The sequence below is a fragment of the Vicugna pacos genome, chromosome 27, assembly GCF_048564905.1.
Source record: "Vicugna pacos chromosome 27, VicPac4, whole genome shotgun sequence".
Taxonomy (NCBI): domain Eukaryota; kingdom Metazoa; phylum Chordata; class Mammalia; order Artiodactyla; family Camelidae; genus Vicugna; species Vicugna pacos.
Genome location: NC_133013.1, coordinates 16,287,021 through 16,313,796, shown reverse-complemented (window position 1 = coordinate 16,313,796; position 26,776 = coordinate 16,287,021). Strand labels below are relative to the sequence as shown.

At 38.5% G+C, this 26,776-nt stretch overlaps 1 long non-coding RNA gene across 1 annotated transcript in view; it reads left to right on the top strand.

Moving 5' to 3' along the window:
• Nucleotides 1–6,183, top strand: part of LOC140689833 (uncharacterized) — a 40,298-nt gene extending 34,115 nt beyond the window's left edge. The window contains exon 4 of the long non-coding RNA XR_012064970.1: nucleotides 5,508–6,183. This is a non-coding gene — a long non-coding RNA (uncharacterized lncRNA). The remainder of the gene's footprint in view (nucleotides 1–5,507) is intronic.
• The last annotated feature ends 20,593 nt before the right edge of the window (nucleotides 6,184–26,776 follow it).

Sequence of the window (26,776 nt, the reverse complement as noted above, 5' to 3'; positions counted from 1 at the left end):
GAACATTTTTACGTCACCTCATATATTACCCATCCCTTAACAACGATACATTTTGTGAAGTCTGCATGAGGGGTACAGTTGTGCCCCGCCACCACCCCCACCTCTTGGAATGGATGTGCTGAATAAATAGTGTTGGTAAGAGGCCCCATAATGACAGATTTGTGACGAGTTCCCTGGCGGTTGCTGTGCCTCTCGTAGGCTGATGTCCCTTCGCTTTGTGAGCTCCCATCAGATTTTGCCACTTGGAGAAAACTGACTTGGGCAGAGCTCTCATCACAATTACTATTATTTTATTCTTGCCAGAAACTGCCATTTCATAGTGTGTTCCTTCCTGGATTGAAAAACAAAATAATGAGCCCGTATTTTTGTTTCCTGGGAGGCCACGCTCATTTACATTCGCTTCGTGTTTGGACTCTGCGGGTCTGTAATTTGCACAGCGCTTCTAGAGCCAGGCGTGTGAGCGCAGCGAGCGAGTTCCCAAAGCCTGGATGCTGCAAGATGCGCACGCAGTGCTTACCTTAGCTCAGGGGTCCTAGTGCCGTCAGCGCCGTAGCCATACGGAGGCGTGCTGAGGCCTTGACACAGAGCAGTTGGGGTCCTCGCGTGTTTCACCTAGTCTCTGATGGGTCCATGCCTGTCTGTGCTCGTAAGCCGGTCTTCCTGGGCCAACCACTGCAGAGCTCTCTGCTGGATGAAATCGATCAGGGCCCTGACCTATCAGGGTTCTGTTTTGTTTTGTTTTGTCATAGGTTGATAACATTAACTTAGAATTATAACATGCTGTCCGATGAATAGTCTCTTTGTCCCAGACTAAACCAGATTGGCGATAAGAAGTGAGAGCATAACAGATAATATTTCCAGCCTTTCTTTGACCCCCATCTACGCTGAGTATCCAGGCCTCCAGCCCGTCACCCTCCGGGATCTACAAGGGATCGCCTCAGGGCAAGTTTTTAGTACTGTTGCTGTTTTTGTTGTCTTTGCCTAGTTGAGTCAACAAGGCACCCACAGATATTGATCGCTACATAACAAAGGACCCCCAAAACACAGTGGATTCCAACAACCGCGCTGTAGTTTCTCGTAATTCCGTGGGTTGATCGTTTGCACAGAGTTCAGTGTGGCAGTTCCACTGCTCCGCATGGCTTTGGCTTGGGCCATTCACTTAGCCGCCTTCAGCTAACGGGTCGGCTGGCTTGCAGATACAAGAAGCTCAGCTCTCATGCTCCTTCCTGTGGCCCCATTCTCTCTTCTTGTGGATAGATTCGGGCTTCCTTGCAGCATGGCGGTTAGCCATGCTTTTTGCATAATAGCTGTTTTCAAAGACAGAGCATTCGTGAAGGGAGAGTAAAAGCCACCTGGCTCTTGAGCCTCCATCTGGGAATGACTTCTGTGGCACGTCATTAGTAAATTAGCAGAGAAAGTCGTGGGTCCTGCCAGATTCAAAGGAGAGAGTAACCCAAGAGCAAACAAGGTGATAGATTTCATACGTATTATCACAGGTTCCCTCCAGATTCAGCCTTTTTCTCTGTAGTCGGAGAAGGTGGCTATTTTCTCTCTGATCAGTCTGCTGGGTCCGCTCTAGCATTCAGCATGTTCCAATATGTTCCAGCTATCGCCTTGATTAGAAGATAAATCATCTTCCCTTGGGTATTCCTCTGTCACACGGGCTACAAAATCTCCTACAAAGCAATTTGAAGGTCCTACAGAGGTGTCACCGCATCAGTTCTCTGATTTGTTTAATTGCAGCCCAGTTTTTGTTTGTTTTGATCTCCTGTCCCCACGTCTTATGAGTCCATGAGAGCCGGGTTTCGCTGATTTGAGCAAAAGGAAATTTGCTTTTTTCAAACTTCCTACATGTCTAATTTATCCTTATATCTTGTAATCAACTTAACTGAAGTGTGCTTTTCATACAGTGAAATTGTGTATGTAGTTTGATGAGGTTTGACAAGTATGTACATGAAATGAACCACCAACACAATTATTAAGATAAAGAATATTTCCGCCACTTCTTCATAAAACGTTCCCCTCCGCCCTCTCCCGGTCCTCCTCGTCCCCACAAGTCCGAGCTGCAGGTAACTACTGACTTTTATACCCTTTACAGATTAGTTTTGGCTCTAAGAGAGTTTCTTATAATTTCATACAAATTGTATTTGTATGTTCTCTGCGGTGTCTGGATTCTCCGACAGCATAGTTGCTTGAGCTTCATCCATGTATCGACAGTTAATTTCTCTTTATTGTCAAGTAGCATTCCATTGTATGAATACACAAACATTTGTTTCTTTATACACCTGTTGATGTACACTTCAGTTGTTTCCCCTTTTTTTTTTGGCCATTGTGAATAAAGTTGCTATAAATATTCGTGTGCAAGTCTTTTTAGGATCATGTTTTATTTCTTTTGGGTAAATACAAAGAAGTTGAAGAACTGCTTAGTTGTAGGGTAAGTCTTGCTTAAATATATATATATATATATATATATATATATATTTAGAAAGAATCCTGCCAAACTGTTTTCTAAAGGGATTATAACATTTTCATTTCCACCAGCAGTACTGGAGAGTTACAGTTGCTCTATGTCCTGGCCAAAAATTCCTATGCTCCGTCATTCAAATTTTAGCCATTCTAGTGGGTGTGAGTGGTAAACCATTATAGTTTTAATTTGCATGTTTATCATGATTAATCATGTACCTATTAGCCTTTTTTATATCTTCTTTATTGAAGTATCTGTTCAAATTTCCATTGATTATTTTTTGTCTTTTTATTGAGTTTTAATTGAGTTTTAAGACTTACTTTGTGCATTTTGCATACAAGTTCTTTGTCAGACATTATTATAGATATTACAAATGTTTCTTTACCGTTCTGTGGCTTATTTTTTCCTAATTGGCATATTAAAAAAAAAGTTGGGGGTGGGTAAATAGGTTTATTTATTTATTTTTAGAGGAAGTACTGGGGACTGAGCCCAGGACCCCGTGCATGCTAAGTACCCACTCTGCCACTTGAGCTACACCCTCCCTACTAATTGGCATATTTTAAAGGTTTTGTTCTGAGGAGATCCAATTTATCAATATTGAGTTTTTTTTGGTTTTTTTTTAGTTTATCTTAATCAATTTCTAGCTAAGATGTTTCTGCCTGTCCCAAGTTTACAGTGGTTTTCTTTTATGTTTCTTGTAAATTTTACAGTTTAGCCTTTGACTTTTGGGTCTATGATTCACTTTGTGTGCGTACTCACATGTGCATGTGTATGTAAGGTTTAAAGGATTTTTTTTTTCTTGTTTGGATAGCCAATTTTTCCAGAATCACTTTTTGAAAGATTTCCTATCTCCATTAAATTGTTTTGGCACCTTGATCAAAAATCAACTGGCCATTTATATGTACATGGATTTGGACTTTCCCGTCTGCCCTACTGCTCTTATTTTTTTTCCAATACATTGAAAGTTCCCTCTCATCAGCCAAATATCTGTGCCTTCTAAGGGAGAGGCTTTTTTTTTTTTGTAAATTTCTTCCACAAAGAGACACATTTTCTTGCGTCTTTGCATATTTTATAATATTTTGCTAAAAACGGGACACTTTGAATAGTAGAACGTGGTAGCCCTAGAAGTCAGACTCTTCCCCCGCCTCTGATTTGTGCTGGTTGCTTGCTGTCGGCTGTGGCTGTTTGCTTCGTGACTCTGCTGAACTAATTTTGTAAAAGGTGCCTCCTTTTTCATGTGTGGTTTCTGAAATCTCCGTTCCTTTTGCTCGAGTTCAACTAGTATTTTGACAGATATCTCCTAGAATGCCAAACTCTCGGTCCCCACACAAAAGAGAAAAGAATGTAAAAAGGAAGAAACACGATGGTGATGCCGCTGCTGATACTGAAAACAAAAACAACAAAAATGAGGCTCTCGGTCTTCACAGATTGGCAATGTGCTGGGCCACGTCTCCAACACTTAGGCCATTCACAAGTCTGCATTAGCCTTCACTTCCTCTTGCTCTGAGCCTTAGGAGTAGCCAGAGATAACAGCTGAAGAAGTTCTCAGGTCTTGTCGACCATTCATCCTGCCCTGACCATTTCCATGGTCTCTAAATTTCCCAGTATATCCAGGTGCCCTTGAGTGAGCTAATTTCCCGAAGAATCTCTCTTCCAAGATTGTGTTCCCAGGCTTTGGGTTCTCTGTTGTGTATGTGTCAACCATCATCTTTGCGCCAGGTGACTTCGGTGTGTTTATTTGCTTTACAATGTTGCTGAGGAATTCCTGCTGCTTTTCCACCTTCCTTGACTTCTGGGTGAGATGAAACAAAGGCAAGTGTCAGGGCTTCAGGCAGCCCCCAGGCAGATTAGAACAGACAAATAACAATTGTTTGCAAATAAGGTCTATTCTGCTCCCTCCAGAATCAGCGACTAGGGTCCCACACTGAGAAAACAAACTACTGTCTTCAAGACTTCTGCCATGTTTGCTGACATCACCTCTATGATTATTTATTTGTTCATTTTTCTAAAATGTCACTAGTAGACATCAAGAAAGGAACAGAAATGTAACAGAGAGAGAAACCTCTGCTGCATGACTGTCTTACAGAATTCACTTCGAAATGGGAGTCAAGCCAGACTTCAACAGACTCAGTGGGGAAAGGCAGGTAGAGGCATCCTGAAGGGACGTGTGACCAAGCTGTCACTCTCTCTGGGTCCTTTTTAGAGATCTTCATTATTGCATTCAACATTTTCACAATCAGTGTGTCAATCTTAGCAGCAGAAAGGATACTAAAAAAATAATTTTTCCCCTGCAGTATTGCAGTGTTCTCATTTTTTTTTTCTTGGTTTGGGGTCCTTAGATAATTTTGGCAACATGTGTTCATTGTTCATTCAACAAATATATAAGAAGCCCCTGACACGTGTCATACATGGTTTGAGTACATACCAATGTACATATCAGTGTTGTAGAGCAATACAAAATATCCCTGACCTCATGAAATTTTTATTTTTATGGTGAAAGAATAGAAAAAAATAAACAAAATAAATGCATACCTTATATAATACATTAGTAGAAAATTACAGTAAGGTACAGTAAAGGGATTTGGGTAGTGATTCCAGTGATAGAGGGTTATCATTTTAAGAGAATGGTCAGGGTAGATCTAATTGAGAAGGTGGCATTTGAGGAATGTGTTGAAGATGGTGAGGGGAGAAGTAAGAGTGGTCCAAGAACAGGGTCCAGCTAGAGCAAAGAGCCCAAGGTCGAAGCACACTTAACACACATGAGCTTCAGCAAAGGGTCCAGTGCGGAATAAGCCATGGGAAGGGTGGCAGAAAATGAGGCCAGAGACGTAGTAAGAGGCCAGAATCTGTAGGGCTTTGTGGACTGTTATAAGGATTGCTTTTTACGCTGGGTGATGCTGGAAGCCATCTGAATATTTTTAAGAGTGGAGTGACATGATCTGAATTAAATTTTAAAGACTCTTTCTGGCATCTGTGTTGGGGGAGAAAATCTTCAGGGCAACAATGGTATTAAAGCAGATTTTCTTTATCTTCTTCCACCCAGGTGAACCTGTTTCCTTGTCCTGCTGCACTCTTCTGGGGTCTCCAAGGAAATAGTATACACAGTGACATCACATCATTGCATCTGGTAACCAGGACCCCTAAAGCCTGCCCAATCAGTGAGGTCTGTTGGTCTTAGTCTCCAGACCATGAACATCAACATCACTTCATGATCTGTTAGTGTCCCAGTCCAGCATGGCCAAAATTCATGGCCCTGTCCCCTGACTCAGTAAAATTCACAATGTCTCTGCACTTAAAGTACCACTGCTCATTACCAGCTGAGATTCCCTAGGTTGCCAGTAACTTGATAGGGAGAAAGGATTTCTCTAAGTTTACAGTCACATTTCAACCAACCCAAGGGCAAAAAGGAAGCCAAGTCTTGGGTGGTCCTGAAATCAGGATCCAGAAATCCATTGGATATGCAGGTAATCCTCAAGAAAGTGAGTGGAATTGGGCCAGGTTGGGTCAAATAATCAGGCTCTTAAAACAACTATGTCCAGTTGGATAGTTGAGCTGTATAAAGGTAGCTGTAGGGCGCCCCCTTGTGGAAGGAGGTAGGGTATTTTCAGAAAAGGGAAAATGATTCAAGAATTGTACCATTCTTCTTACAGTAGAGTATATTAAGGATAGTATATTATAGAAACAACTTATTTCAAGTTTGACATATTTTCTCTGACTGTACCACTCAGTAAGAGCCCAAAAGATCAGCTCAAGAAACCAGCTAGATCTGTGTTGTCCAAAACATTAGCCTTTAGCCACAAGTGGCTATTCAACACTTGAAACGAGATGAGTCCAAAATAAGATGTACAGTAAGTACAACGTATACGTTGGGTTTTGAAGACCAAGTACAAAAATGGAACGTAAATTACCTCATGGATATTTTTATTAATTGCATGTCTGGAAATACTGCATAAAAAATATATTCTGTTTTGAAATTAATTTTATCTATTTTGTTTTACTTTCTTTAATGGGAATATTAGAAAATCATAAATTATATGTTTAGCTCACATATTTCCATTAGGCAACACTGGTCTAGATTCATTATACATTTTGACACTGAATGAACAGCATTTAACACAGGTGCAAACCTTTCCAGGAGGACACATGGCTTAGCAAACACTGTCACTGCTCCTCCAAGGTCCCCTCAGATCTCTGAATTTGTCCCCACTTCCTGTGCACTTGGCTTCAAGTGGTCTGCACCTGAAATTTTCTTTAGATAAATGTCTTCTGGCTATTCTAGTCACCTCCCCCTTCACAGCTGGGAGCTTACATCCCTCCAGGGCAGCATATAACCAATGGCTGACTCTTATAGGATTAAGAAAGCCCAGCTCTCGGGCTTTGAGTTTTGACAACTGTGAGCTGCTAACTGCACTCCAGAGCTCCCCCCAGGATCAAGCTGAGATTAACCTGCCTGAAATCACATCCCGGACCAACTTCTTCCCCTCCCTTGTCCTGCTTCCCCCAATCTTTTCTCAGTTTATCTTGGGAGCAGTACCTTCATAAATCATTTGCAAGCGACACCCCAGCTCAGGCTCTGCAGCTGACGAGTTTAACCAGAGACACAGGGTGATTTTCTTTAAGTGACAGCGGGCAGAATTTAGTAATAAGGGTGTGGTTCCTGATGAGCCACGTCATTTCCTATGCTGTGGAGAGTATTTTGCTTAGAGACACGAAGTCTACAGGCTTCTACACTGCAGGGCCTTTGATATCTCTGTTCTCAAATGACAGACAAGCAGTGAGAGTGCATAACACTAAGGGTGATGTCTCTTTGTGAAACGCCTTTTCTTTGGCTACTGAGGAAAGTAACTTCATTCTAAAGAAGCCCAAATTGATCTGAAAGACAATCTTTCTGTCTTAGAGAAAAGTGTATTTGGAAAATTCCTCTTCAAATATCACGTGTAGACCTGGGCAGGGCACCCGTGGTAGGCGACGAAGCATCCTCGACTGATGAGATAAGTGATCCAGGACTTGCCAAGACTGTTTGTCAGATTAAACATGGATCAGTTCCCAAGTTCAACTCAGGCAAAAACAAAAGAAAGCAACAAAACAATCATAGCAGTAACACAAACACATAAAATCAAAACAGTGTAATAAACAATGCTAAAGTAGGTACAGTAAAATGGAAGGAATTGAAAAAGAGAACCATTTTAGTAAATTTCCTGAGAGGCAAGAAACATAGTAAATAATAAAAATCCATTTATTTGCCCGCGTTAAAAAAAATTGTTGTGATTTGAAATAAAGGTCTAGGTTTTTTTTTATTTGCTTTTAAGGCTGTTCTGTTGCCTTAATATAAGAGGTGAGCAATGCATTCCTGTTCGGCGCAAATGTATGTTTTCTGTAAGAACTCTCTCTCTATCCCGTGAATACATCTTCTTTCCTACAGTATTCTCACTGACTAATCCCTCACTTTGCAATTACGGTTATATCAGGGCACCACAGATGTTGGTTAAAAAATACACTGAGAAGCAAATGAGGCAAACTATCAGCAATATCAGGAAATGTTTGGAAAAGTTGCTTCCCCTAATACACAAAGCTGACACATAGAAAGATAAGGGAAGGTCGAATTTGCTCTGGCTCACAGAAAACCCAAGGTGTTGTAGTGGGAGCCAAAGAAGTAGGCAAATATGTTTGCCTGAAAATGAAAAACCCTTTTTAAAGTAACACCAAATATTTGCCTTCGGTTGAGAGCAGATCAGTGTCACTCTTCCGGGAAGCGCTGGCTGTATGGAAAAATGGGACCCTATCATGCCCCCCTCTGCCCTTCCCCGTCTCTGCAGGAAATACACCATATGGGAGGGGTGCTCCTAACTGTGGGAGATGTTTGCATGGGGGTGAGAGGCTGTGACTGGGGGCAAGGACAATGAAAGAGGGCAAGGAAACTGAGTATTGGAAATATGTATATAAATACCAGTGAAGGAATTGGGAGGTTTTCCCAGGGGGAAAAAAAGTAAATTTTATTCACGAGGAGATAGCAAATTGGTGAGTTAGTGATGCCCTTCCACAGATACATTTATTTAGAAGAAGGAGAAATTAAGATGCTCAAAGCAGCTTGGTTTATATCTGTCTGTAAACCACCAGGAAACAATTGTGCTGAGCTTACTTGTCACAGTATTGCTTCTTCTGCCCTTTCCTCGGGTGTTTGCCTTGATGGCAAAACTGGCTTTGATTATCCTTACAGGGCCAAACATCGGTGATCTTGCTAGTGGTCTACTCTGTACCCATGCGCAGACTCTTAAATATGACGAAGAACAAGGAAGAACATCTCCCTGTTTTACTAATTCTCGATAAGAAATACTTCTGTGCTCAAGATGCTTCAGTGAAAATAAAAATAATATCCAGGCGTTTGGTTCTTAAAACCAATAAGTATCTGGGCATTGATACTCATAGTTGAATTTGGCGCAGTCTTAATGCTACAGTCAGCTGGTTTAAAAATTATTTCTATCCATTCAAATGGTTAACCTTGTAGTCATTTACCCAACATAAGATTTCTGTATCCTGGTGCATTATGCCAGAAGTGGCATGGATATACAGCAGATGAGAAAGGCAATACTGGTAATATTAACGTCAGCTACAGCTATAAATGAGCTCTTCAATAAAAGCACATTTTTTCCAGAATCCTAGCATTCAGTCCATTTTAAGTACCCACACTTTCAATTTTAATAATTTGTTTAGATGTATATTGAAAATGCAATATATCTTCCATTTATCCTTAGGAAAAAGAATTCAATGGAATTTCACTTCTACTACTTCATTTCTCAGAATTATCTCTATATTTCTTGATTAATGCCCTATCCTAGGAGCCACGGAGGGTAGAGGGTTGTTTGTCACTAGACTAAAATATCCAGAACTGCTGTGCATTGGTGTTCCGAATTTCTTCTCTCTCTCCCTGTTTTATTTCTGCCTCTCTCCATTTATTAGTTAATGTGGGTTAGGAAATCAGATAATTAGGGGCAAAGATTATATTTTAGAGACAGATATACATATAAGGCATTAAAATTTTTGTTTAACTACTGATTACCTTTTTGGCTTAAAAAAAATCCATGACACTCTGTAAACCCAAGTTTCTTTATTATAAAGTGGCCATAATAATTATACGTACCTTGCAGTCTTCGTGGGAAGATGGCATAGGAGGATGTGATAATGGGCTCACGAAGGGGTGGCTGCCCTGCCTATTCTTGTTACCGTTGCGATAATGAGTGTTGTCTTTGCTGTTGTCACTATTGCTATTGTACAGCTCCTTTGAAGGAAGATCTAAGAGCAATAAAAAGGGTAAAGTATTAGCACCTCCGAGCATGCACGGACTCGGCACTTCTCTTTTGGCTACTCAGATTGACCTTCTTCTGGGTTCTTAATTTTGGTCTATGTTTCAATTAGTGGACACTCTAAGAAAGTGATCTATAGTTACATGAATTGTTTCTCTACTGTGTAAAGGACTTTAGGTCTTGATGTTATGAAAACCACTCATATTCATCGACAGATGACTGGATAAAGAAGCTGTGGTATACTACTCACCCATAAAAAAAGAATAAAATAATGCCATTTTCAGCAACATGGGTGGACCTGGAGAGTGCCACACTAAGTGAAGTAAGCCAGAAAGAGAAAGAAAAATACCGTATGATATCATACATATGTGGGATCTTAAAAAAAGACACAAATGAACTTATTTACAAAACAGAAACAGACTCACAGACATAGAAAACAAACTTACATTTACCAGGGGGGAAGGAGGGTGGGAAGGGATAAACTGGGAGTTTGAGATTTACAGATACTAATTACTATATATAAAATAGATAAACAACAAGTTTATACTGTATAGTACAAAGAACTATAGTTTATATTTTGTAGTAACCTATAATGGAAAAGAATATGAAAAGGAATATATATATGTGTATACATATATATATGTATGACTGAAACGTTATGCTGTACACCAGAAATTGACACATTGTAAACTGACTATACTTCAATTAAAAAGATAAATATAAAAACAAACAAACTAACAAAAAAAATCATGTTGTATTTGTTTTTGTAGTTATGAGACCTTGCACTGAAGGTATTCAATGTTTGCGGAATGGATGTTGCATGAAACACATAGCCAGGGTCTGAGCTGGTGGACCCGAATGTTCTGACTTCCGTATCATATCTCTCACCTGTGCACTGATAAAAGGAAGCTACGTCTAAGACGTGATACAAGGGAAGTAGGAAGGTAGAAATGATGCTCAGGGCAGGCCTCCTTGTTCAGCTATTTCTCCACTGAACCTGGCAATACAAGTGATAAAGTAACTTCTCTGCCTAAAATGTTCAGGAATGAGACACATTGAAATATCAGGGTACTTTTCTGTACCTCTCCCTTCTCCTGATTCTGCTTTTGTAATGGACTTTATAATCACATATCCGTTAATCCGAACGCTTCTTAAGAGGTAATCATAATAACTCGCCTAGATCTAATGTTGTAGAGAAACATTTTATGGCCCTAGGATACATTTTCATCCAAATTATTAAAGTCCAATTACATCATGTTTTCTTCCAAGGAATGCCAAGTACTTGAGGGACAATATTGCAGTCACTCTTATTCGTCTCTTGGAAATAATTTACACAGATACAGCCTTCATATTACAGAGAAAGCGCTCTGCTCCTCCTCGCCAAAGAGATGGAGAAATGCACTTGCTTGCCGAAGATCACACAATAGAATCAGACAGGGAAAACTGGAATGAGAATGCACATTCCCTTTTTCATTAGCTAATACATGTAGCCTTCCTTGAGAAAAACATCAGCTCTGTAGATTGTGTTTTTGTTGAACAAGAATCTACCACATCGGGTGGTCAGGTAAACTTCAAGTTAAGGGAATAAAACCTCAGCTTTTCTAAACAGCACTTCTATCAGCCAGCCTCAAACCAAGCAGGCTGTTGGAAAGAATAATGAGAGAAATAATGACAATACTATTTATTATTTATTATTATCTCTTATATTTTGAGTAGATTAAAGGTATTTTTGTTTGAGACTGACAATAATCCCTGTAAAGTTGACTTTATTCTTCTCTTTAGAGACCTGCAGCTCAGATGCTGTTACTAAATGGAAGGTCACACAGCTATTGAGGGGTGGGTCCAAAATTCAAATCGAGCATCCAGAGCCCGGGACCTCTTTGCCACTCCCTGCTGCTCGAGAATACTTGAGCCCGGAATTCAGCAGAGCTCTGTTTTGTTGCATTTGAACAAGTCACGTCATATCTCGTTGAGTGAAATTCCTCAACAAAAGACAACATCGTCCCCTCCAAATCCTACAGATGGGCAACTTCACGGAATTCCTCTCGAAGGGGAGCACTCCTGGAATGAGGGGCAAGCCCTTGTTATCCCCCCACCCCGGACCCAGATAAAGCGTGTGATCATTGTCACCAAACAACGCATGTGTCTTAGGATGCTGCCTACCTAGTTCTTCAATCAGAATAATTCCTTAGAAACCATGTGGAAAATTCCTTCAACACAAAAGAAAAATCAACCTACTCTTTTGCTGTAACTGCTCTGAAGTATTTTTAATGTTGGTGAGAGATTCAGGCCACCGCTTAACAACAGCAATTTCTGCTATAGTTGTTGCAAATAAAGCGGGACCCCAGAGAGCACAGAGCAGGAAACTCCATGAAGCCTTTGACTTGGGATGCACGCAAAGCCAATGAAAAAGCCGCTAACAAAGGGTGAAGAGAGTCTGTAGTTGGCTTGCTTTTACCCAGCCTCTCCATCTTGCCACAACTTTCAGATAATAGAAAGTGCATATCTAAATTTGAGAGGATTTTTTTTTAAAATGATTATTTAATAAAATGAGGATGAAGTCAGCAAATAACTGTTGAGAACTAACATTTAATTTCCAAGAGTGCCCTGGGAGACGTATCATGGAGTGAAGCCATTGCAATTACATTGAAATTCATTGTCAGAAACATTAAACTAATTCAGGCTACAGGAAAGTACCCAACAGTATCATGAAGAAGGTCTAAGTGGCCCTGGTCAGAAAATAAACAGCATAGAAACAGCATCCAGGACTGAGGTTAAAGATGAGAAACTCCAAAATCAAAGGCAAAATATTCAGCCAATTATCCTCCAGCTCAGAATCTTATGGCATCAAAGAGCAAGGCTGGGAAGAGATTTGAGATGCCCTCAAGGGTAATTGGCTCCCTCTAGGTACGAATATATTTCAGCCATACTGAACGGATGGATGTTGACGTGTTTTTAATTTCAGGTTTCACTTTTTATTTGGTTTCTAGCTTCCCATCTGGTCTGCTCTCCTGCTCCAAATGCCAAAAATAATTGTTTTTCATTGGCCACACTGGACATGTTTGGGATGAGATTTAAACGTGGCTCCTCCCCATTTTAACACCAATATCGTAACAGAGGAAATGGCAGGGTCCAGCCCCAGCTCACATTTGGCATTGCTTCCCTAACTTCTGAAGCCTGCATCCTTCCCTATTGCATCATTGGTACATGAATCTTCCTTACCGGCTGACTCTCAGCAATTACCTTCAAGTTAAGTCATTATGTCTTATTCAAAGTTGTATCTCTACCCTCTAACCCACTAAGGATACCTTCAGTGGTGAATACATTTCACCAAACATTTTTTCACCTGTTTAATCATTTCTATCCCCCGCCTTCCAATGGGGGAAAGTGTACTCCAGAAAAATAGTTGATATGGAAATGAGAAAAATCAAGAAATTAGCTTTATATTACTACATTCTAGTTGGATTTTTTTTAACCTTGCTTAGGCTGAATACTGATGCAGTTATAGAAGTGTTTATATATATAAACATGTACACACACACACACACACACACACAGAAGCATTGTAAGAAACTAATATACAGGGTGACCTTGATTTAAAACAGCATTTCTGAGCCTATTCTCCTTTCTGGCAATTATATTTCTAAATAGAGCTATCGCTGTAAAATTCAGAGATAGTAGCCTTTATTGGGTCTTTTATAAACCTCAACAGAAGAAAATTAAATTGGCTATTTTTTTTTTAAGTTTCATGGTGAGATAGCTCTATGGAAAGTAAATGGAATATGTACCAAGTTTGTTCTCATCTTGAAAACTTTGATGACTCTTTTATAGATTTTCTGCCAAGTAATTAAAGTCCAATTAATTGGAAAATATACACAATGGGTATTTGGAATATTATGTCTCCAATAAAAGCAACTTTTGTTACCTTAAATGAGTGGCTAAGCCAATGTTGCAAGTTTAAATTCTGAGCTCCTAAGCAGATATCTCAGATATTTGCACTTGGTTGGCTCCAAAATAAACTCCCTTCCAATGGAGAGATGACTCACCTCCTTTGGGGGATCCATAACAGTGGAGTCAAGCCAGGCAGCACGCAGGTACCCCTTTCACATCTAATGGTTGTACACACAAAATTATGCTTAAAACATAATCATTATAAGTGGGCAGGAGAATTTGGCCACTGACAGAAATATAAGGGGAATATTTCTATGATGCAAAGAATTAGCAAGTCTTTTTCTGTTCTCTAAGTCTAGATTTTCACTTCCTAAACCTACATAAAGGGCAGCTTTTGGTTACATAATGCCCCCCTTTTGCTCCCATACAGGTTCTATTTGTAAATAATGCAAGCTATGGTCACAATTTAGGATTCTCAATGGATTAACACAGGAAAGCTCTCTTTGTCATTCATGTCCAATCCAATAGAGATAGTCTGAGAGTGGCCTCTGTGTCATGCAATCATTCAGGAACTCAGGCTCCTACTATGGGATGGCTCACCTTCAATGCACAGTTCAGGGTTGCCCCCAGCATACTCCAGCTGGCAGGCAGGAGGGAGGGAAGGCACATGTATGTATAACTTCTACCACTTAGCTATGAACAGCAAATTGCTTCCACTCACTCTCCATTGGCAAGAACTGCCCACATGGCCTCTCTCACGTGCAAGGGAGCCAGACAACTTCATCTCTCCGCATCTACAGGAAGAGGAAATGGGTTTCATAGGCATCTAGCCAGCCTTTGTGACATTTTGTAGGCTTTGCCTCTGTGTGACATTTTCTTCCTCCCTTCCTGGCTCTCCTTCCTTTGCCAAATAGATCTATCGTGGGGAGGTGATCATCTAAATGTTCCTCTTTATGACTTCCATTCTTCCCCCTTATGAAGGTAGCACATTCAGTTTCAGATGCAACAGAGATCATTCAGAGTCTACTGCGTGGCAAGCACGATGCAAGGAGTTACCATCTGGGTTAGGCCATTTGATATAGAAACAAGCATTATCATTTACTTTAAGATGAGAAATCTGAAGCCCAGGAATTGACTAAGCAGACATAAGAAGTAATTTGTCACGTCAGCATTTTGATTTGTTCCTGGGATGTATTTATTTATACATCTAACTGAGCTGATTCTTTTACCAGCATGCATTTTACCTTTGTTTTTTTTTTTTTTGTATCCAGTAATTTTCTTAATTCCTTTGTCGTTTGTATGCACCTTTCCGACTTCTTATCTGGTTATTTCTAAACAAAAACATCTCACTCTCTGTGTCCCTATTCATGTCTATTATGAACAAGATTAGCACCAGCAATATATTTGTATCAAGAAAAGTAAGTTGTTTCGCCAAGAAGTTAGAAATAACAGTAAAGAGCTTGTAGTATCCATTTTTAAGGCTCTTACAAAAGTCCAGAATCCTCATTAATTTTCCATTAAAACTGATCTTTTTGAGGAAATAATTTAGTTAAGGAATTTATTTTTCTACTTTCGTGGAGTTCATTTGTCTGCTGTTGTCTAATACGTTATTTCCAGAGTCTGGCATTCTGTATTTTCATTACAAACATGTAGTGTTTCAGCTGCATTATCATTATATATATTTCTAGCTAGCCTTAGAACCTGGTAGCAATGTAGAACATTGCTTTCCTGGAAAAATCTGCTACACGTTTCAAATGACCACCAAAAACATTTCCTGCATTAGGTTTTTCTACAAAATGGGCATCATATCCATGGCTCTTTTTTGGAAATATCCTTTTTGTAACTTAATTTGTTAACTGATTCTTAACCCAATTCAAGAGAATTTAAACTAATTTTTTACCTTCCCTAGGTTTTTATTTATATAGACCATGACTTAGTACTTCTTTGTTTCATTTTCTCTTGTATTTTGGGGCCACCAACACCTACTCTATGTAAAGCTCAATCCGCTATCTCATTCCTGACCCATGAAATCAAGATTCATTATGTAGTAGCTCTGTTCTTTCTTTTTTTTTTTTTCCCCATTCTCTTTCTTCACAAGATCTAGTCTGGATTTTTGAATCTTGGTTCTCTGTGATCTTGGGCAATTTGGGTTAATTTCTTTGAACTTTTTTTTTCTATAATTTTGCAATTCAGAGTCATACCTATGTATCACCCAGCAATATACCTTGCAAAATTGTTGTTAAGACCAAATGAGGTTCTCTGCATCAGATTCCTCTCTTCCAATGTCCAGTACAGAGTTGGCACTCTAAGTTCACAGATGTGACCTTCCTGTATTAATTAATCTATTGCTTCATAACAAAATATAACAAAAAATGGCTTAAATTAAGGCAGATTTATTATCCTACAGTTTCTGTGAATCAAGATCTGAGCAGAGCTTAACTGGATCCTTGATTTCAGAGTCTCTAGGAGGCTATAATTATGGTGCCAGTCAAGGCTGGAATCTCATCTAAAGGCACAACTGGGGAAGGATCCATTTCCATCTGATGTTGTTATTGGCAGAATAATTCAGTTCTTCAAGTGCTGTTAGACTGATAGCCTTAGTTTCTAGATAGCTGTTAGAGGCTGCCTTCAACTCCTTGTCTTCTCAAGATGACAATTTGTATATCAAAGCTAGCATGGGACACAGTCAATCAAGAGAATCTGCTAGAAATGTGGAGGTTGCCATCTCTTGTAACAAAATCACCAAGTCAACACCCCATCATCTTTGCTATATTATATTTCTAAAAAGCAAGTCACTAGACTAGCCCATCCTCCAGGGGAGAAGATAACACCAAGTATGAATATCAAGAGGTAGAAATCTCTGGGGACCAGCATAGAAGCTGCCTGACACACTTCCAATCACAATTTCTCCTAAATGAGAGTAAGAGGTCTATAGTGAGATTCTACCATGTCTTGGCCAATATATTGAGTATTCTGTACATAAAGAGATATGAAATCTATTTCCTTGTCATTAAAGAACTCACAGTCCAGGGATTTAAATTAGTTTTTTTTTTCCATTAAGCCACTTTTACAAAAGGAACAGAGATATTAAGACTATGGTTTTACAAACATGCTCAGTGGCTCTCTTGTGTAATTTAATAATCAGGTATTGAGAACCCATGAGGAAAAAAAAATCCATCAAGTCAATCAATCATAAAATCATGGACTCCAGGGCTTAAAGAGACAGTCTATTAACTGATCAATCAATATCTACTGTGTGCTTTCTGTTTTCAAAGCCTTTGCTAGTTGCCAAAGTCCAGATTCTGAAGAGGGAAAAAAGCTACAACAACTGAAAAGAAGCTTGATAAATTGAAGCTGAGAATTAATTTACCTTTCAATTATTTTGATATATAAACAAATGTTGAAGCAGACTCCTCAGGGATAGGGGAAATGGAAGGAGAGGATATTTTAGGGAGAGAGGAAAAAAAATACAAAACTGAGAGAATGGAGGGACGAGAGGGCATTGCCAGGAGGTCTCCAGGACCCTGTGACTTTAATTAGGGAAGCTGGCCGTGCATTTGGTTATCTCAGAGACACAATGTATGGAAATGAGAGACAGGTATGCGCAGTTGGACTCTGGAGGGCCATGGGACCAGGAAAGATGATTAGACAACATACAAACTATTTAAGTTCAGAAGAAGGTTAGTGGATGAGGAATTAGGTTCATTCAGTGATGCATAATTGAACAAATATGAATCAAAACAGCCAGCAAAAAATTGGCTATGGAATTCCTTTTTCTTTCATTTTATTTTTGTTTTCAGTTGAAGCTTTACAGAGATGATAAGATCAGGATTTTAGAAAAACAGGTTTAATAATGGATATTTTCTGTACATGACTTTCTTAAATAATGTTGAAAGCTGAATGTACTTTGAAGTATTAGGAGGGAATAAAAAGAAATATTCAGTGTTTACAAGTTTTGGGTTTTTAAAAATGTGTTGAACTCAAAGTTCTCTCATTCTGGTTTATGTAAATTCAAAAAAGTGTGAACAATATCATTAGTATTGGACTGTAAATGATTCCAACCAGTCAAAATCATGCGTTAAGCTTTCAAGTAAAAGATGGCAGACTGATCCAATGCATTTATTTTTTCTTCTATTCTAAAATCTATTGAAATGACAGAAGTTCTTTAATAGTAAAAGAAATCAAAACCAGCAAATGTACTCCCACATATACGCCTAACAAAAATGCATACATATATTCCCAGTAAGTTCATGGCAGTCTTCTTTATAATCATTCAAAACTGGACACTATCCAAATGTCCAGCAGCAATAGAAAGTATAGATCAATTGGGTAATAATCACATCTTGATATTATATACACCAGTGAAAACAAAGACTGTATAAACATTTAAAAAAAAAAGGGTGAATTTCCAAACACAAGGTTGAATGAAAGAAATCAAACACAAAACTAAGAAGTTGATTATATAAAGCACAAAAGCAGGCAAAACTAACAGGATGCTGGCGGTCAGGATAGTTGATTGTCTTTGGGAGGAGGCTCAGTGATGGGAAGGGTACAGAAGGTGGGTTTCTGAGATACTTAATCAGTATGGATTTCTAGATCTGGGTGTTTTTATACAAGTGTACTCTTTCTAAAATAACGATCAAGTTATATCTTTATGATATGTGAACTCTTCTGTATGCATGTGCTTCAATAAAACAATTGGGAATGTGAACAAATGAATAAATAAATAATCAATAGCAGGGCTGGAAAGTGGGGAGGGGTGCCCGCAGCCCACGTGATCATTGTAGAGTTTGTAAAAAGTATAAAGCTGGTGGAAAAATTTTAAAAGATGATAAAATGCAATGAAGCTGAGAAAATTGCAAACACATGCAGATGAAGAGGATCTCTGAATTTGTTTTTCCTATTAGAGTTCAGAATAATCTCAAGATAAGAGGCAGTGGCGTTATAAGATCAGAACCTGGGGGCTGGAGAAAATGCACTCCTGCTACCAAGAATGATAATGCAGGTTCTTATTTACACTTATGTAAAATTGCTTAAGAATCCTCAAACATGTGAAGCAATCCACCTCTGTGAGAGAAAGGGTAGAACCAAACACAGAACATTCAAACCCAAGAGGAAAAAATGGTTAAATTTTAAAGAGGAAAACTTCCTGTAGCAAAGTACTGCTAACATACTCAGAGACAGTATTGGCAACATGCCATCTTTCAGGTCAAGGGAATTTTCTTGTCTTCGAATATTATCTCCTCTCTTCTCTGTTCTCTCCTTGTGGAAATAATATTTAGAACTTTTTGAAGTTGTAAACATATCTCTTTGTCTCTATAATTCTCCCACCTTAAGAGTTTCACTGTAACAGGATTGGATCTGTTTCTGAGTTGCGGGCTCTTCAACTTTAGCAGACATGTTACCTTCTATATGCCTGAGTATCTTTATTTTTAACACAAAATATAGTATCTATTTCACAGGGTTGTTGTACAGGTTAAAGGAAATAATATAATAAAATCTTTACCATAGTGCCTGGCCAAACAAACATAAAACCACCTTACCACCAAAATATTTAGTCTTGTGCTTGGTAAACACCAGGCTTGAAAAAAATAGATCCTAATAGTTTTCTCTGGTGTGTATAGGTCACAGATTGTTTTTTCCATCTGGCAAAATCAATGGCTTTTTACCATTATGAGGATGAGAAATAAAGTTAAATTTTACATGGCCATTGTGTTGTAAAGTCAACTTACAAGATGAGTAATTAGAATAGTTTAAGTTCTCATTGGAAAATCCTTTTGATGGTTTGTAACATATAGAAGGTATACCTGATACTTCAATACAACTTTGTAAACAACTTTTCTTTAATCATTTTTCTTTTTGAGCCTCATTTAATTTTCCAAGCTCTTCTGTGATGGAGAAGCTAACTGATACAGTTGTCTAGTAATAAATGTTTTACTTTTTCGTACCTGGGAACCATTTAAAGTCATTAGCCCGTTCTTGATGACCACTGAGCATCTCAGACTTGAGATAGAGGAGGATGGTAGACAGCATTTTAATTCTTTTATCTTTTTTTTTCTTTCTCTTTTCTGACAATTTATAATTGAATTTTAATTACATGCATATTTATTGTAACTTCTTTATTGTTTCAGTCTTTCAACATAGTTCAAGGAAAATTCAACGCCCTAATTCCTGAAGGTCATCTTTGTTCTAAGGCTGGGCCACACCAGTAAGCAATCTAATCCACTATTTTGCATATAGAGGACACGTTTCAGTTTCCCATACAAAACTCACTTCTGGTTACTTTCTTTCACACAGTGAGCATCCTCATTTGGTGGTCTCCATTGGCTTGAACTATAGTTCTTACTCAGAACCCGTACAATAAAAACTTTGATGGAAATGGTAGATTGTGTCTTGATAGATTGGAAAGGAACTGAATGTAGAGCTGATGTTTGGATCAATATCTCTAAAATCTCCTCTTACAGAGGAAATCTGGCTTCTCAATAAAGAAGGTGCTAAATACAATGGAATACTACTCATCCATAAAAAAGAATGAAATAATGCCATCTGCGCCAACATGGATCTAGAGGTTGTCATACTAACTGAAGTCAGACAGAGAAAGGTAAAAATCATATATCACCTACATGTGGAATCTAAAAAAGATGACATAAATGAATTTATTCACAAAACAGAAACAGACTCACAGATACAGAAAACAAACTTATGGTCACCAAGGGGGAAAGAGGTGGGAGGGATAAATTAGGAGTTTGGGATTGGCAGATACAAACTACTATATGTAACACAGATAAACAACAAGGTCCTACTCTACAGCACAGGGAATTATATTCAATAGCCCATAACCTGTAATGAAAAAGAATATGAATAATAATAATATATATGTAACTGAATCACTATGCTGTACACCAGAAACTAACACAGCATTGTAAATCAAGTACACTGCAATAAAAAAGAAGGCTCCAAGAGTTACCTTTGAAAGGCAGACCCAGTGCTAATAAAATAATAAAAAGTGTACTGAGAAGATCTGATATTTGGAGTGGAGATGAGATTCATTGAGGGTCTTGCTTCAGGCAAAGGAAACTATTTTAGATTCAGATAGATGTGTTTTTTATTCCCCCAAGTTTTCACTGAAGAATAATACACATAGAGAAAAGTGTGCTTAGCACATGTTGTAATTGCAAAGCTCTCCAAAGTTTCACAAACTGAACATATGCATATAACCAGCACCCAGATTAAAAAAAAACAGATCACCAATTCTGTCTCTTGATCTGTACTCTCATGCTGCCTTCAACTGACTACATCAATCCAATGGGCAACAGCTCGCCTGCTCACTACAGCAGAAGTAACAGGCAGACTTGCTTTTGAAATCTTGTTTTGTTACGTTCCAACAATTAGGCTTAGGAAAATTTGCTTAACTTGTTGGTTTCCTCATCTGCCATGTGGGGGAGTTTAATATCTACGTTGTTGCCCAGTGTAGTTCCTGGTACCCAGCTGGTACCCAATGACAATTTGGAATGAACATTTAAAAGGACAACACGAGTTGATAAACAAAACATCTTAGGAATACACTGTGATTCGGAGGAGAGAAAATCGAGACCAGGCTACTTAAGACAGTTTGTATTCAGTGAACTGCACCCGATCATTTACATTTCTAATGAATACCAGTTTAATACAATTCTGCTTTATAATACAGTTAGGACGTAATGTTGATATTTGGAAACGAGCTGTGTCAGATAATCAAGAAGATATAACAAACATTTATCATTAAAAATGGATGTTTATTCTCACTGGGTTGAGGACCGCTGTTCTGTTTAAACCACTCTAGCTACTCACCTTGCTTGGAGTCACTTTTTGGAATGTTCATGCTTCCTTGCATAAGCCATTAATTCCATTCGGAATGGTCAGGAAGGAAACTGTGACTCAGCAGAAACATATTTGAAAAAGCCAAGCCAGGAGCAGAAGTTGTCCTGAAGTGTGTCTCAGACAGCCGTTGTGCAGTATTTAGCAACTTAGGCATGCATCAGCTATCGTTAATATCGGAAAGGCTCAGAATTGGGGATGGCAAAGAAAAATCACTACACAGAGCACAAAAGAAGGCAAGCCTGGTTGGCAACGAATATTCAAACTGAGACAGGCGGCAGCCCTGTCCCCATGGTGATTTGGCCATTCACGGCAGATCCTAGATGAATGAGGTTACACTTAAGCTAAGTGCAGTGCTTGTAGCTGCCCAACAGGCTGGGATTTAGTAAAAGACTGTTTCATTGTTCAGTGAGAAATTAATATATCCAGGTCTGTGTTCAGCACAATAGGTCAAACTGTAGTTTGCTGGGAGATGGGGAGTGGAATTCAAAAGATTTAAAGTTAAATAGGAGACTATTCACATATTAACCAAGCAGTTGCTAAGTATCTAATATGTACCTAATACAGCAAAGATGCAGGGAAAAAGAAAGTTGATAATCTTGGCCCATATATACCCAGCCAATAAGATTTTTTTTCCAGTTGAGAGTTGATTCCAAGTCCCTGGAGCAAGTAAAGCTGAATTTGATATTCTGGATCCCCTCGATAACTGTGGAGGGCTTGCTGTTGACCAGAATGTACAGGAGAACTGTCAGGAGACAACGTCGTGAGCTAAGGGCAGAGAGCCAGCGTAGATCTAAACAGAGATGTGCTCTCATTCCTCTCCACAAATGCGTATAAAGCACATACAGTCTTCACATTCAGATTCAAAGCTTAGTTGTTCCTCAAAGTCTTCCCTGGTCTTACGGTCAAAAGTCATTTTTCTATCCTCTAAAATCATGTCTCATTACCTATGAATATGCCTCACATACCTTATGGAACATGTGCTAGATTGCCTCCACCTGCCACTGTATCTTGCTTACTCTACTTATCTTGCTAACATGACTGTAAATTCCTACAAATCAGGGGCCATTGATTACAACACCTCTCCCCACAGCATGTAACATGGTTCTCCACCCGTAACAGGTGATCCATATACATTGGTACATTTGTTAATCCGATGCCCTATTGCCTGGGCTTGCCTGTTCCACATTCTGACTTAGTCCTTTCCGACCATTTAGACTTGATTTTCCAGGCTACCAACCAGATCTAAGTCTCACAAATCATAATTATACACAAAGATTCAGAGATGTCACTATTTAATATAGGTTCTTCAGGTCTTTGAAAAATGTTCAACCTTCATATATATTACATATTGCATCATATGCTAGATCACATATCATCACTTACAATATAATAATGTATATAATTATATGTATTTTAAATATATACCATCATATAACATAAATATATTACATTATATAAATGTATGCATGTGTATATGCTTGTATGTACACACAGTATACTTCTAGTTATGTACGGCATTTGCGCATCTTTATGTGTATACATATATGCAAATATATGTATACACAAACAATATTTTCATTCACATGTACATTCATTTTACACACATGTACATTTCATATGCATGCAATATTTTCTTCTGTACTTCTTACTCTCTCTTATTCTCTCCTAAACTTTGGTTTCTTAAGAATTTTGAAAACCGTTTTTTAAAAACTAACAAAAGATGAATGTGAGATGAACAAAAAGTACCTAAGGGGCCTGCAGGATTTCACTCTGGGGAAAGGATGGAAATGACCAAGCATGCGCAAGCAGCTAGGATGCTGAGGGACTCTCCGAGGCATGTGATTGACAGTGTTCTGCAAGGAAAAATAACATGGTCTTCTGTGCCATCACATTAACAATACACAGAGCTTTATTTAAAAAAAAAGAAAGAAAAAGAGGAAAAGGACTTTTCTATCATTCAGCTAAGAACATCCAGATTCAGCTCTTGAGAATTAAGGGATGGCCACTTAATGTCAGCAGGACAGGAGAATACAGCAAGAATCCTAGACCTTCTACTGCTTTGCCCTTTTGTGTGTTAACAGAAGAGCTCACTGTGGCTCTCAGACTCAGGGAAACTACGTATCTCTTTTAAAATGCATTAGTAACAGTAACAGAAAATGCTGTCTAACTCTTCCGCTGCACTGGCTTCAGTAAGGGAGTCCCCTTGTATCCTTCCCAAGAACGGAGAGTTCTGTCCGAAGCAGCCCATCCTAGAATCATAGACAGTTACCTTGTCTCTGGCACTTTCCAGCGGGGTCTCAGGAAGCCTGTAAACCTCCCTCTACTGAGTTACCATGTCAAGGAACCTATCTGCCCTCATTCCTGGTCGTCTTGGAAACGTTTCTAGTGCCCTCTTTAGAGTCAGACTTTGTTGTTTCAAGCCCCCCAATCTATCCCTTGACCCTTTTGAAACATGCCCAGCTATCTCACCTCTCTGTACCTCAGTTACTTCATGTGAAATGGAAGTGATAATAATACTTGTCTTCTGAGGTTCTTATAAGTGAATGAAATAAGTGCATATTTACACATCCCTGAGAGTGCCCAACAAACAGTAAGAGTCATAAATAATGGTGTTTGTTATCACCATGGGTGTTCAGTGTATGGACAGAACCATACCCTTTCTCACTCCCTCAAGCCACCACCCTCTCTCATCTGCAGCTTTGCATCAGCCTTCTAGCTGCCTGCTTGCTCTTACCTTTGCCCTTTTGCATTCTTTCTATCTTCCACAAAGAAGCTAGATTATTCTATTTAAAAGGAAATCACCCTCAAAATCCCCGGTGTTTTATCTGCTTTAGAATAAAAGCCAAGTTCTGGTTATGGTCACCAAGACCCCATAATGAAGCATCTGATTGTTTAGAACCTACATCATCCAACATGCTGCTGCCTCACTGCCTTTATTTACTACTTAATTTACACTGCTGCTTGCTGCTCCCTAGTCACACTGACCTCCTAGTTCTCAGTGGTTCAGCTGTGTACTTGCCTTTTCTGTTGCCTAGGAAGTTTTTCCTGCATGTATGTACACAGTTCTCTTTCTTACTCCTTGTAAGTCTCTGCTTAAATGTTATTTTTTACCAGATAGGAGGTTCTTAAACATCTTCTTTAAGATGGGGAGTCAGGGGTGCAGTGTTATGGTCTGAACGTCTGTGTCCCTCCAAAATTCATATGTTGAAATCCCAGCTCCCAAATATGATAGTATTAGGAGGTGGGACCTTTGGGAGGTGCTGGCACCTTGAGCTTGAATTTCTCAGCCTCTGAAACAGTGAGAAATAAAATTTCTGTTGTTTATAAGCTTACTTATATCAGCCATCATTTTTGTTTCTGATTTTAAAAGCAGTCCAAGAGTGTCTATCATTGTCAGAAATATGTCTCACTGCACTTACAGAAGAAAAGTAGGGGGAAATATGATCGTATCAATAAATGCAGAAGAAGCATTTGATAAATTTTAATACTCATTTATGATGAAGTCTGTCAACAAACTAGAAAAAACTTTTTTAAGATTTTAAAGAAGGAACTTTCTTAACCTGATAAAAGGCAGTGATGAAAGACTAACCAAATCCTACAACTTCTACTTAACAATCTATAAAGAGAACTTAACAAGTGTAGTAAGTCAAGAAGCAAATTAAAAGGTATACAAGTTGGAAAATGTAGAACTATTTTATTTGGAGGTAATAAAATCATGAATATAAAAGAATCCTAAGGAATGTACAAAAATTTACTAGAAGCAAATTTTTCTGAGTGTTTAAGATACAAAAGTAATATACAAAAATCAATTGCATTTTGTATACAAGCAACAATAATTGTAAGTGTAATGTAAGTAATACTATTGACAATGGCATCAATAAAACAAAACATTTAAGGATAAACTTGTTATAAAGTAATCAAGAATGTATGGTATTAGTAAAAGTATAGATATATAGATCAATGGGACAGAATGGAGAGTCCAGAAATAGATCTAAACATATATATGGTCAACTGATTCTCACAAAACATACCTAGGTAAATAGAGAAAATGAAAGTTTTTTTGTTGTTTTAAAGTGAATGGTGCTGGAACATCTAATATACATATGAAAAAAATTGAACCTCAACACTTACCTTTCATACAGAAATAAACTGGAAATTAAACATATGACTAAATGGAAAAGCTAAAATTATAAAACTCTAGATATAAACATAAGAGGAAAATTTTACAGCCTACGTACATCAACAGCGTTAACCATAAAAGAAAAAGTTGTCAGACTTCATTTAAACTAAAACCTTTCCTCTTTGAAGGACACAACTTGAAAAACTAAAACTCAAGCCATAGAGTCAGAGAAAATACAGACAAAAGATGTATCTGACACAGAATTACATCCAGAATAAACAGAAAAATATTTGTAAACCAAAAATAAGAACACAAACAGCCATATAAATTGGGCAGAATCTTGAAAAGACACATCACTAGAGAAGTTTTAGAGATGGCAAATAAGCATGTGGAAAGACACTTAGGAGCATTGATCATCAGAGAAAGGCAAATTCAAACCATAATAAGACATCACAGTATATACATTAGCATGCTAAAATTTAAAAAGCCGATTATGCCAAATGCTGGTGCGATGTGGAGCAACTTAAATTCTCACATTTATTGTTGGTAGGAGTGTAAAGCGATACAGTTATTAGAAAATCATTAGGCAGTTTCTGGGCTAAACATAAACGACCATAAGGACCAGTCACCGCATCCCTAGATATTTACTGAAGAGGAATGGGAATATTTGCTCACACAAAAAACCTGTACATGTATGTTCGTAACAGCTTCATTCACAATAAACCAAAACCCGATGCAATCCAAATGTCCGTCAACAAGAGGATGGGTAACCGCGACGAAGCCTATCTATGCAATGGGATACTATTTCACAACAAAAAGCAGTAAGCTACTTAAACGTGTAACTGTTGGGTGGATCTCCGTGGATAAATCATGATGCTGAGTGAAAGCGGTCAGATAGAAAAACTGTATGTTTCCATTTACATAAAACTGAGAAAATGCAAACTAACCTATTTTGACAGAAGGTGGACCAGCAGTTGTCTGTGATCAGCCAGGAGTGGAGGCAGGGATGGACCGCTGAGGGGAAGAGAAAACATTTTGGGGTGATGTAAATGTTCTGTATTTTTACCGTGGTATGCATCTTCAAGTGGATGCTGTTTATTGTATATAAATTATATTGTACAAATATTGACAGAAACGACA